The sequence below is a fragment of the Micromys minutus genome (assembly GCF_963924665.1).
Source record: "Micromys minutus genome assembly, chromosome: 28".
Lineage (NCBI taxonomy): Eukaryota > Metazoa > Chordata > Mammalia > Rodentia > Muridae > Micromys > Micromys minutus.
The window spans coordinates 21,007,924-21,020,530 of record NC_137963.1 but is presented as its reverse complement, the minus strand read 5'-3'; positions in this window follow the sequence as shown (position 1 = coordinate 21,020,530).

Here is a 12,607-nt window from a genome sequence, read left to right as displayed (position 1 = left end):
GGATACCTTATTCAATGAATGCCGAGTTCTGAGACAGAAGGCTCCTAACTGGAAAAGGAGAAATAAAGTTTGCCAGACCAGTGCCAGTGTGAAAAATGAGCAGTGAAAAGAAAGAAGATGAGCACAGAGGTGAAAGGTGGTTGGGGGAAGTGTCAGATGAATAGATGACAGAAGCCAAAGAGACCAGACTGCAGGGGTTCACAGCCTGACTAAGGGTCTCTGTCTCCATCTTCCCAGCACTGAGAGGTTACTGAAGAATTCCAAACAAGGGAATGACATAGGCCTTTAATTATATTAGAAGGACCCGTTTGGCATTAATCTAGAGCAGAGGTTGGCAAGCGATGGCTCCTGTTTTTCTAAATAAATTGTATTAGATTACAGCCACGTTTATTCAATTACACACCATCCACGGCTTCTTTTGCACTACAATAGCAGATTTGTGTAGTTGTAACAGAGACTCTTGGCCACAAAGCCTAAAATATTTACCATCTGGCTCTTTGCAGATAGTTTGCCAACCCTGGTATGGAGCTGGATTAGAGGAGTCCAGGGATAGAGGGAGGAAGCCATGATAAGCAGTCACCACAGGCTATTTTAGCTGTAACAAGAGCCCAAAGTGAGCAGGGATGTCACTCAGGACAGAGAAGGAGTCAATAAGGCACAGTGACTAATTGGATGGGGAGGTGACAAGAAAGGATTCTAGGACAACTTCCAGTCTCTACTTGGTTGGGCAACTGGGCTGGTGTTGGTAGAGGTGGAAGAGCAGCTTTGACTATGAAAAAGATGGCTCCAGTTTGGACAAGCGCTGGAGGGATGTTCAACTGGAGGAACGAGGCAGAGATGTATATGGGTCAGGAGCTTAAGGGTGTGACCCACTTAGGACATAGAGATTTGAGAGTAGTCACGCAGAGGCACTGGTTCCCAGGGAGAGTATGCACAGGGAGAGAGGAGATGACACGGGTTGTCACACGTAGACACATTTAGGTATAAACAGGAAAGGGAAGCTGTAAAGGCTACTGTAATAGAGAACCCAGAGGTAGAACCCAGAGGTACACATATGGCCACTCCTGATCTTCTACAAGGAGAAAGGGTGTACACGCAGCAGTTTGAGGTGGGATGGTGAAGGGGTAGAATGAACTAGATGCGATGTTAGGGGAAGACAGACATCTCTGCCTTCTTTACTGCCTATATGTTTGATGCCAGGGATTATCTTCAGTGTTTGACATTTCTTAGTTCATGTCACACATTGTTTACTTGCATGTCTGTCTGTCTGTCTACCTCTCTCTATATATATATTATATTATATTATATTATATTATATTATATTATATTATATTATATCATATCATATATTATTGTATAATCCTGGCTGGTTTGGAACTTACTATCTAGACCAGGTTGGCTTTGGCTTTTATCACAGAGACCTGCCAGCTTCTGCCTCTCTCAAAAATAAAAAATTTTCTTCCTTCCATTCTTCCTTCCTTCCATCCTTTCTTTCTCCCCCTCCTTCTTCCTTCCTTCCTTTCTTTCACAGCCTTGCATACCCCAGGCTGCCTTCATGCTCGCTCTGCTGACTTTGAGCTTTCCACTCCCACCTCTGGAATACTGGAATCATGTGCATATGCCATTGTACCCAGTCTGCCCACACTCTCAAGAGCTCTAAACACTTTATATTTCCTTTAAGGTGAATTCCTTAGTCCTGGCAGGATGGTAAATGAGATACGGCACTAGGCCACTGGACACACAAACCCAGAAACCTGAACTCTGTCTATCCCCAGAACCCCCCAAAAAAGATAAAAGGGAGACCTGAGTCCATAAAGCTGTCCCCCTACCTGCACTTGTGCATTTGGTAGATGTACTTCAAGGTCCTGCACATACACACACACATACACACACACACACACACACACACACACACACACACACACTAGCAAAGCCAGCTATTAACAGACACATTTCTTTTTACATCTAGGGCAGCATAAGTCCTTGGAAAGACCCCGGGTCCCATGAGGCTGAAATTCACTCATTTCAAGGTCTCCTTAGAAGCTTCCAGAATGCCTTTTACAAGGACAGGAAAGCAAGAATGTCCCTTTTAAGGAGCAGTTCCTCTGTGATCTAATATCGTCTCTCCTGGTTTACTTTGTCTTTCTGGCCTTTCTTAGCTTTTCTTGAAGACCGTGAGTCTCTGAGTCAACATGTGTACGATTTTCCCAGAAAGAAGGAAAGCACACTATAACAGTAGCTTCACCATTATGATCCTCCCAGCGGACACTCCTTAGGGGCTGATCTGGGTCATATACATGAGCTAAGTACAGTGAAGTCCTGTTGAGGCTGAGTTGCTGTTGCTTTAGATTCACTCCTTCCTGGTTGAGCAAAACATTATTTTTTCTGGAAGGGTCCTAAATGTGGTGTCATGGATCTTAACGCAGGACTATAGGGTAGGGCAGGGAGTGAAGACACGCTGAAGCTGACCTCCAGGGTTCTGAAGGTCTTTAGGATCTTAGTCCAGACACTTGTGCTGTATAAGACGGCACTAACAACCCTGCCCTGGCTGTGAGGCCATGGAGAGAAACTGAACGTTACTGCAACTACCCAATGTATACATGGTCTTAGCTCAGTGCTTCTCAACCTTCCTAGTGCTGGGACCCTTTAACACAGTACCTTCGGCTGTGCTGATTTCAACCATAACATATTTTTTGTTGTTGTTGTTGCTGCTTCATAACTATAATTTTGCCTCCGTTATGAACTGTAAACATCTGTGTTTCTGGTTGGTCTCAGACAACTGTAAAAAGGTCATTTGACCTAAAGGGGTCATGACCCACATGTTGAGAAACAGGGTACAACATTCTTGGAGAAATGGTACAACAAGCAGAAAGGTGCAGGCATACATTGATATTTTGTTTTTAATTTTTAGGTTTCAAAGTGTGCACAGGGCTCTTCAGTGACTATGACACAGGGGCTTGGGGTATGTATGTACAAGTGTCCTTGTGTGTGTGTGTGTGTTTGTGGAATGAGTGACCATACATGGGCTTGGCTTCTTTTGTGAAATGAGACAATGCTAGTACCTGCTTCACAGCATTGCTGTGAATTTTAAACAATTACCATGGTTTTAAGAAAAGTACCTGGCATGGACTATGTAAGGTCTTGATCAGTGCCTTCTCCAGATGGGGGTCCTAGTCCCAGTAAATATATAATAGGCAAATTGCAAGGTGTGTTAGGGAAGACTCTTCTGAGCCTGGGTACCTGTGCCCCACACATTTCTCTCTACCACCCTGTGAGGAATTTAGCCCTTTGTGGATGGGGAAAGCAGGGATGACCTTAGAATGTAGATACATGCTTAGAAGCACAGTTCCAGCTAAAGGAGAGTCACAGAATTTGCTGAGTGCTAGAGGAAGTTGAATTGTAGCAGTGGCTGATGTCCAGAGATATCTACCCGTAAGAATTAAGTCTTCCAGGTTGCCTGGGCAGCCCTTCTTCTTCTTCTTTTTTTTTTTTTTTTTTTTTTTTTTAGCTCTCCGAGGGAGGGAGTTGTGGATCCTACAGATTGCTTGTCTGTAGCTTTGGGGTTCCTTGTCTCATCTGGAAGGAGGCATGTATTGTGGTCCCATCTCTCTCCAAAATCCTAAGGGAGGCAGAGGTAATCTCTGTGATCCCAATTCATCGGACACCGGTGCATCTCCATTGCAAGGAGTTATTTGAAGAATGAGCTTATACTCCAGTGCACAAACCCAAGACTAAGAAGCACACACACTAGCTTCTAGATTCCAGCTAGAGTAGCAGTTGTTCCTCAACAAGGAAGCCAAAAGCAGAATGTGTTCTCGGGAAGCCATGAAAGAGAGAAAACACAGGATTTAGGATCATTCTGATCAGGGCTTGGATTTCACCGAGTACCAGTGATGACTCTGTGCCAATCCTTTAGCTTTTTTAGACATGTGATCTCGTTATCTTCAAGACAGGGATAGCAGTATTACCTGGTGGTGAGATGTAAAGCAGAAAGGTAATACACAGGGATTCTAGCAAAGAACCCGGCACAGAGAAATGCATGGCTAGTGGCAGATGCTGGAATTTATGTAAGCAAGTAAACAGTTTTAGTCTGCTCTGCAAACATTTCTCTATAAAGGGACAGATTGAGAGGAGTTTAGATTCTGTGGGCTTCGACAGTTCCCTGTTGCAATGATTCAGCTGTGCCACATGAAAGTGTACCCAGACCATACTTAAAGTGAGGCATGAGGATGTTCCTATAATATGTTATTTATGAAGCCAGGCTGTTGTTGGCATAATTTGTCCCCTAGGCCATTGTTCACTCAACACAAGGAAAGCATCTTACATTGTCCACGGGCTGTAACTGCTAGTGCTTTGTTTATATTTTGTTTTTATGGTGATATTGATCCACAGTTTGGAAGTTTGAGTCGAATTTGTCCCTGGACTCAGGCTTGACCAGACACATCTACAGAGGCTGTTTTACCCATGCAATAAAGGTTCCTATAAAAAAATAAATAAAGGAAGGAAGAGAATAGGAGATTGCTCAGTTCAGTTTAAAGATACTGGGTAGAGAAAAGTGTCCTTGAGGCTGCCTGTTTCTACAGAGCTCCAGGGATTCCTACCGGGCTTGGCAACAGCAGAGTTCGGAGGAACACAGAGTCCAAATCCTATACAATTTCCTTCAACCCCCTGCCTCAACAGTATATTTCTCAGGGTATAGGAATCTGTCTAGGAATATGTAAGTTCTCACCCAGATCTCTAAATGTGGAAGCTCGTAAGGAAGCTAGGATATTTGCTCCCAATGCTTTGCGAAATCAAGATAGTGACCCTCGAAGAAGACTGAGAGTTGTTTTCTAAGTGTACTATCAACTAGAAAACGCGACTTTCTATACTTTAAGTGCAATTGACATATGGTCTCAGAGTGTTCCTTCTTGGTGGAACTGGATGGTCTTTTGTGCTGAATGTGATCAGTAGAATATGTTAGAAGCATACTCTTTATCAAAATTAAGAGGTGTGTTTCTCAGAAATGTTAGCTAGACCTATACTGTGACCAAGTAGTGTGACTCCCGAGTTTATGCCTGAAGGATTCTATGTCCTACGGAGATCCCTCCAACTCCGTGCTTAGTGCTTCGTTAGTCACAGTAACCAGGAGATGAAACCAACTTCTCCATCCATGAGCAGAAGAAAGGCTAATGAGGTCATGGCACATATACAAGAATTTTAACCACCTGTAAAAAAATGAATTTATAAAACCTTTAGGAAAAAAAATGGATTTTGGAAGAATAATAATAGAGGCCACCCATGCTCATGAAGACAAATGTTCCTTATGCAGATCCCAACTGTTAATATGTGCATACATGTAAATAGGGTGTGAGGGTGACTACAGTAAAAGTAGATAGGAGGTGAGAGGTGGTGAGAAAGGCCACAAAGGAAGGGCCAGGGGACACATAGAAACAGAAAGGGGTACACTGGGGATGGGGAGAGAAACAACAAAATTTTGTTTGAAAAATGCCCAGTGAATGAAACCTAAATTTTGTATGCTAATACAAAATAAATAGGGTCTTTAAAAAAAAAAAAAAAAAAAAACAGAAGGATGTGTTATGTTTCCTAAGACTAGGGCATTAAAGGCAATATGGTTGCCACCTGTCTTTTTCTGATTCTCAGGACGTCTTTGGCCTTTGAAATCTCCCCACTGTGTTGTGAGAACTCCTAAGGAGACTTGTTGGTTGTTCCAGTTGAGCCCTAGACAACAGTCTGTCTCAGAGTATAAGTGTCTTCAGCTACATCCTGCTCAGGGACTTGGCTTTCAGTCAAGGTTCTAGGCCAGATGAGGAAGAGACAAGTGATCTCTCTGCACCTTGTCTGAATTCCTGATCTACAGAGAGATCACAAATTATTACTTTTTTGGGATGCTAAATTTTGATAATTTGCTTTGTGGCACCAAATCTTACACCTTCCTGTCGCCCTACTGAATCCCCCACTGAGTTATGGGACACCGGAGAAGACAGGACAGCAGACTCTCCCTATCTCTGTCCCTTTGGTCCTTCTTCTATCAGATCCCAGGGAAAGAAATGAGTATACTCTCAGCTCTTACATTCAAGGTGGTCACAATGAAGGCATACACAAACCAAGTTTATAGGCTGATAAGACGTCTGTTGGAAATGTAACAGGAGTCCAGTGGAAAGAACAAATACTTTAATAAAATTGTTCACTTTACATCCCAATTTATTTCCCCACTCCTGGTCACCCCCTCCCACAATTCTTACCCCCTCCCCTTCTAATCTGAAAAGGTAGAAGTCTCTCCCTTCTGGGTATTCTTTCCACCCTGAAACACCAAGTCTGCAGAGCTAGGGACAGCTTCTCCCACTGAGGCCAGACAAGGCAGTCCAGCTAGAAGAACACATCCCACAGACAGGCAGCAGCTGTAGGGATAACCCCTGCTCCAGTTGCTGGAGAGGCTCATTAAGACCAAACGGCATGCTTGTACCATATGTGGGTGTGTGTGTGTAGATCCAGCCAGTGCATGCTCTTTGGTTGGTGGTTCAGTCTCTGAGAGCTCTATGAGAGTCCCTAAACTTCATCTACTGTTTGGCTGTGGGTCTCTGCATTAGCTTCTGGGTGAAAATTCTCAGAGGCCAGGTTTGCTAGACTCCTGTCTGCAAACATAACTGAGTATCATTAATAGTGTCAGGAATTGGTGCTTGCTCATGGGATAGGTCTCTATTTGGACTGGTTATTGCTTGGCCATTCCTTCAGTCTCTACTCCATCCACCAGCCCCACATTTCTAGTAGACAGCTTAAATTTTGGGTGAAAGTTCTGTAAATGGGCTGGTGTCCCTATCTCTCCACTGGGGTTCCTGCCTGGCGACCTCTTCAGGTTCTGTATCTCTAATGCTTTGGGTCACAGCTAAGGTCATTCCCGTTGATTCTTGGACAGCTTCCCTATCCCAGGTCTCTGAAATGTCCTCGAGATGCCCCTCCCCTGCCCACCCCTGTCAGAGCATTTGACTGTAGTGATTACCTTTAAACACACAGAGAGGTTTGGAAAGGCTCTGTACAGAGGACGGCATTTGGCTGGCTTTACAGGAATGCAGGAGCTCACCACGGAGCCAGCGGAGGAACAAGACCTCCGGGCAGAGGAAAGCATGCCCGTAAGTGTCCACATGTGAAAAGAAGTGTGGAAAGCTGGCAGGTTAGCATCTTGAAAGTAGAATTTGGAGGGAAAGAAGCATCGGAGGAGAGACCCATTCTGCATTAGAAGTGCCCTGGTTCTTCTAAGAATGTAAATTTTCAAACAGTTGTTTCATTGTTATTAAGGTGTGCATTTGATGTCTGTGGTCACTCATGTCACCAATATACTGCCATGTGTACGGAAGTCAGCCAGAGGACAACCTCACGGAGTCAGTTCCCTCTCTTTATCTTTGGGTGGTTTCTGGGGATCGAACCCAGGTCGTCAGTCTTGCACAGGAAACTTTTACCCACCAAACAATCCTGCTGGTCCCAATTGTGAAGCTTTATTGTACAGGAAAGAGAACCTCAGAGCATTGTAATCAAGGGACTGCATGAGTTACTCCAGACACATTTAGAAGGCTCACTTTCCAATACAGTGAGAAAGAAGCAAGGAGAATTTGAAGTCAGGGATCCAGGTTCTAAGATTGCCCAGAGGAAAGACCCAGATAGATCAGTGCAAGCAGTGATAGAGAAAAAGAAAATGGATAGAGGGGATGTATCTGTGCTGGCCATTATGTGGCAAGATCAAGAATGAATGACACACCCGTGTCCCCAGCCTGGGTGTTGGGTGCCACTTGAGACAGAAACAAGGTGTAGAGAGGATACCAATCTCATTCAGATCTGTGAGGTGTGAGACTTTCGAGTGGAAACAGCCCCGGGGCATCCTTATGGATGGCAGTCTCATGGGGACATCAGGGCTGGAGAAAGAGCCCTAGATGCTGCTGCTGTTAGGAATCACTGAAGTGTGTGTGTACAGAAGTGACTGCAAACAGGTGTTGTTTAACCTCTGCATGCCAACCACACATATGAACATGGCTACAGCACAGGGAAAGTTTGCTGAGTCTCTATCACCAAGGAGACTGTTAAACTTCTATGTCCGAGATTTGTATTATAAACAACAGCCATTTTTCTTTCATTAGATATTAAACTATAAGATTAACTTGCTTCTTCAAAGTATATTGATTCTTTTTCTTTTCCTCCCTTCCTTTTCCTCTCTCTTCTCTTTCCCTTCCTCCACTTCTTCATTCTTTATCCTCCATTCCTCCTTTTTTCCCTCCATTTCTTCCTCCTTGCATGCCTGCCTACCTTCCAATTAGTCCTTTCTTCATGTAGCCCAGTCTAGTCTCAAACTCACTATGTAGTAGAGGCTGGTTTTGAACTCCTGATTCTCTTGCCCCTACCTCTTTAGTGCTGGGCTTACATGCCTGGTCTCTGCAGTTCTGGAATTAAATCCCAGGGCTTCAGGGATACTAGACAAGCACTCTCCCAACTGGATCACACCTTCAAACTATCCCAGAGACTTTCACAGGGTTCGGAGTTTGTTTTTTCATTTTTTTTTCAATTCCTTTTCTGAGTCACCAGTTTGGGTGTGTGTGTGGGGGGGGGGGAGGTAAGGTATAGGAATGTAAAAGAGTCTAGAAATAAATTTCAGGGAAGTACTAACATTTAGAAGAGGGACTGAGAAATCAGAAGCTGGAAAAGAAACTTCAGAGGGAGCAGGGCTAATGAGACCTTATAGAGTCTGTGGTGAGGGCCGAGGTGAGGCACATGGGATTGAGATAGGCAGGCCCTGAGCACCCCTGGTGCACACAGGCTTGACAAAGCATCTAAGGGAGCAGGCTGGGTGGGGGAGGGACAGCTACCTCACCTCAAGGGAATCTGATTTGATTCTGTTACACAAGAGTTACCTCACAATGTGCATCACTGGCCTCTTGAACTTCTGAAACTCCCATCCATCTGCTGTTAAAACTCTCCTGGGTTGGGGAGTGGGAGCACATACCCAGGACCATTCCACTTGGCCAGAAGTTTTTCATCCAAATAGTAGAGACACAAGGTAGCCTTCAGAGAGAGGACTGAGGAGCTAGAGGGAGAGGAAAGAGCAGGGAGAAAATGAATCTCCCCGGGCTGGCTGCCAAGCTGAGGGCATAGCTGCTGTTTCTCAAATGAAAGTCCATTCCACTTCCTTGTGATGTCCAGTCCCCTCAGGAAAGGCCATGGAAACACAGCTGGGTTTTATCTGCATTTCATCTCCATGACAGAACCTTTTATCTTTTCAGTAAAACAAAGATGACAAAAAATGGTCCAAACTGCCCATTTTGCATATATATTTTATTAATTTTTTTAAAAGCTAAGATGTCAAATCAATGCCAAAATGTCATTAAAATCAAACATAGAGTTAGCTTTTCTACCCTCCCAGTATCCGGGAACAATTAAGCTTAAGCAAACAAAATTGCCAATGGCTTAAAAATAGAAAATAAATCCTTCTCTACCTTGTCTGAGTGGGACTTGCAAAGACTCCTTGCAGAGAACATTGGAGCTATGACAAGGCTTCATGCTCATGTGGCATGTCCCTCAGGGAACACAGCCTTGTGTGTGTGTGTGTGTGTGTGTTAAACTTTACACATGAACATTCACAGCCCTCTTTAAGATTGCCCCAAGTTGTCTATAAGTACGTTTGTTTTCCACCAGGGGTGAATTCTGATGAGGAGCAGAAAGTACAATGAAGAAAATGTCAAGACAAATTAAATCAAGGAGTGACATAATCCCCAGGGGAGGCAGACGTCAGCTGCATTCCCTGTTTCTTGCTCTACCTTGGAAATCTTTCAGAACGAATTGGAAAATAAATATGAATGTGACGGAGGAGTGGTTCAATAGGGGCAGCAGGAGACGGAGCGAGAGGCAAACACGCCCTCGGTTGGATTACTAAACTGACTTAAGTTGTAACGCACCCTCCTCTTCGAAGGACAGAAGTGACATGGAGCCCAGTTCCGCTCATTTGCCCAGCAGTTTTCCGTGTGATGGGGCTTCAATACCTACTTGCCAAACATGAGGGGCACAAAGGAAAGCCAATGAGCAAATTGCACATGTGTCTACCTATAAGCAGAAGTTATGTCGGGTCAAGGGAACTTTCAGGGTTATATAAGATTAAATTGTTGAGCAATTGAAAACCAAGTGGAAAGCCTTGTCCGCCTGTGCCAGTCATCAGGTGGGCAGGTTCACGCCCACCATTGTATTTCATTCTCTCAGCAGTATTGTGAAGTAAATATCATCTCCACTTCACAGTTGAGGAAACTGAAGCCGAGGAAGATTAAGCAATTGCTCAGGGTAGTGTACTTAAGAGGTAGCAAAACTGACCTTCAGATCTGAGTGTTCTGTGGGAGCATCTTTTCCTCTCCCCTCCCCTCCCCCTCCACCCCGGCACTGTGATAGACAAATAGGAGATAGAGTTCATTTGGGGCCTCTAAGAATGTTGTGTGCTCGGAAACCAGCAGCAGAATCTCAATTCTATTTCTCAAGATAGAATGTGCAATCAGGAAGGAATCCGGGGTGTTTATAGTTTAAGTGAAGTCTGGAAGCTTTGAGAGATAGCTGAGGTTTGGATATTGATTTTAGATACATGGATTCCCTGGGTATACTTGGGTAGTTATTATATTTCAAAAAAAGAAAAAAAAAAAAGAAACCAAGTATGGTAGCTCACTTCTAATGTCAGTACTTGGGAGGTTGAGACAGCAGGCTTTCAAGTTCAAAGCCTGGCAGGTCTACAAAATAAGTGCCATGTAAGCCTGGGCAATGCCTTGCCTCAAAGATTTACTTTGAGGATTGGTCAGATGGCTCAGTGATTAAGAGAATTTATTGTTCTTCCAGAGTCTGTAGATTCCATTCTCAGCACCTACATCTTAACTCCAGGGAATATGAGTTTAGACTCTTTGGGCAGTAGGCAAGGTCATTATACATGCAGGCAAAACATTCACACACATAAAAATAAATACATCTTTAATAAACTGCATATGAATCTACAGTGATATTAATGATGTTTTAAAACTGAAATATTAAGAAGCTTGCAGAAGAGCTGCAAATTTCATGCAAAGGACTTTGTTTTGTTTCTTTCTGAGCTGTTTGGAAACAAATTATGTCACCGGTGTCCTGTGATTTCTGAATATGTAAATGGATATTTCCTACACACAAAGACATCCTATATAACCACAACCTATATAATCTGGAATCCTCAAAATTGGGAAATGAACATCTGTACAAGATTATTATCTAATTGCCAAGCCTCATGGATGCTGTACCAACTTGCCTCTAGAATTCTTGTTTTAGTCCTGAAAATTCCCAGTTTGAAATCATTGCATGTAGTTGTCATTTTCTTTTGGATACTGTAGCATGATCCACTTTTCCCAGTCTTTCAGTTTCATATGATCTGGACACGTTTAAAGATTACAGGTCTGTTACTCTACACAACAGCTCTCAGCTTGAGTCTGTCTTCTGATGCTTCTTTATGAGGTTTATGCATCATGGCAAGGATACCCCCAGAGGTAATGTAAGTCCTCTCAGAGGTACAAACTTCAGTTTGTAGCCCGGTGGTGAGGTTGACCAGGATGGCCTCTTAAGTAGGATCATCTGGGCCTCTTTGCTTGAAAGTTGCACTCTGCTATAATTTCAGAGGGACACTTTCAAACTGTACGTGTGTGAATACTCTTGGCTCCATTTGACATTCACGGTTATTATTGGTTATAGATGTCTTTTCTATTTTAATGATAAATTCTAACCCATTGATTCCATTATTCGTCACGATGTTTAAGATATTCAGATTTAGACAATTACTTCTTGCAAGCCGTTTTGTGTCCTTCTGACATGTCTCCACTGTTCTTAGACTCTCGACATTTTGGCATGGCAAAATGCTCCGGGCTCATCTTGTCCTGCCCTTGCCCCACCCAGCTCTGGAATCAGCCATGTTTCCAAGGAGCTCTGGTTCTCTTTAGTATGGAATGTCATTTGGAAGCCAAGATTTAGGTGCTAGGAGGGGTGTGGTGACACAAGCTTACAGTCCCAGCACTTGTGAGGTGCAGGCAGGACTTGGAATGCAGGATTAGAGTTACACGCAACTCTGTTTTAAAGCAGAAAACGTGAGGGAGGCAGATGTGCCCCTGCTCAGAGTTCACTGTGGTCAGTTCATCTGAGCGGACAGAGCCTGGAAATATGCATATGGGCATGCTTTCATTTTCACCATTGCTTTTCTTTGCATTTATGTAGAATAGTTTATTATTCTATATTATATAACTAGTACATATAATACATGATATATCATATATAATATACACAATAAGCTATTATACATGTGTATATAGTTTACTATTCTATATTATATAACTAGTACATATAATACATGATATATCATATATAATATACACAATAAGCTATTATACATGTGTATATAGTTTACTATTCTATATTATCTAATTAGTAATATAATACATGATATATTATATATAATATACACAATAAGCTATTATACATGTAAATATAGCTTCCATGCCAAAGTATTATCATCGCAGGATTCATTTCTAATTTATGATTCACAAAGTGAAAATCCTCCCCCACTTCTCTAAAGCACATT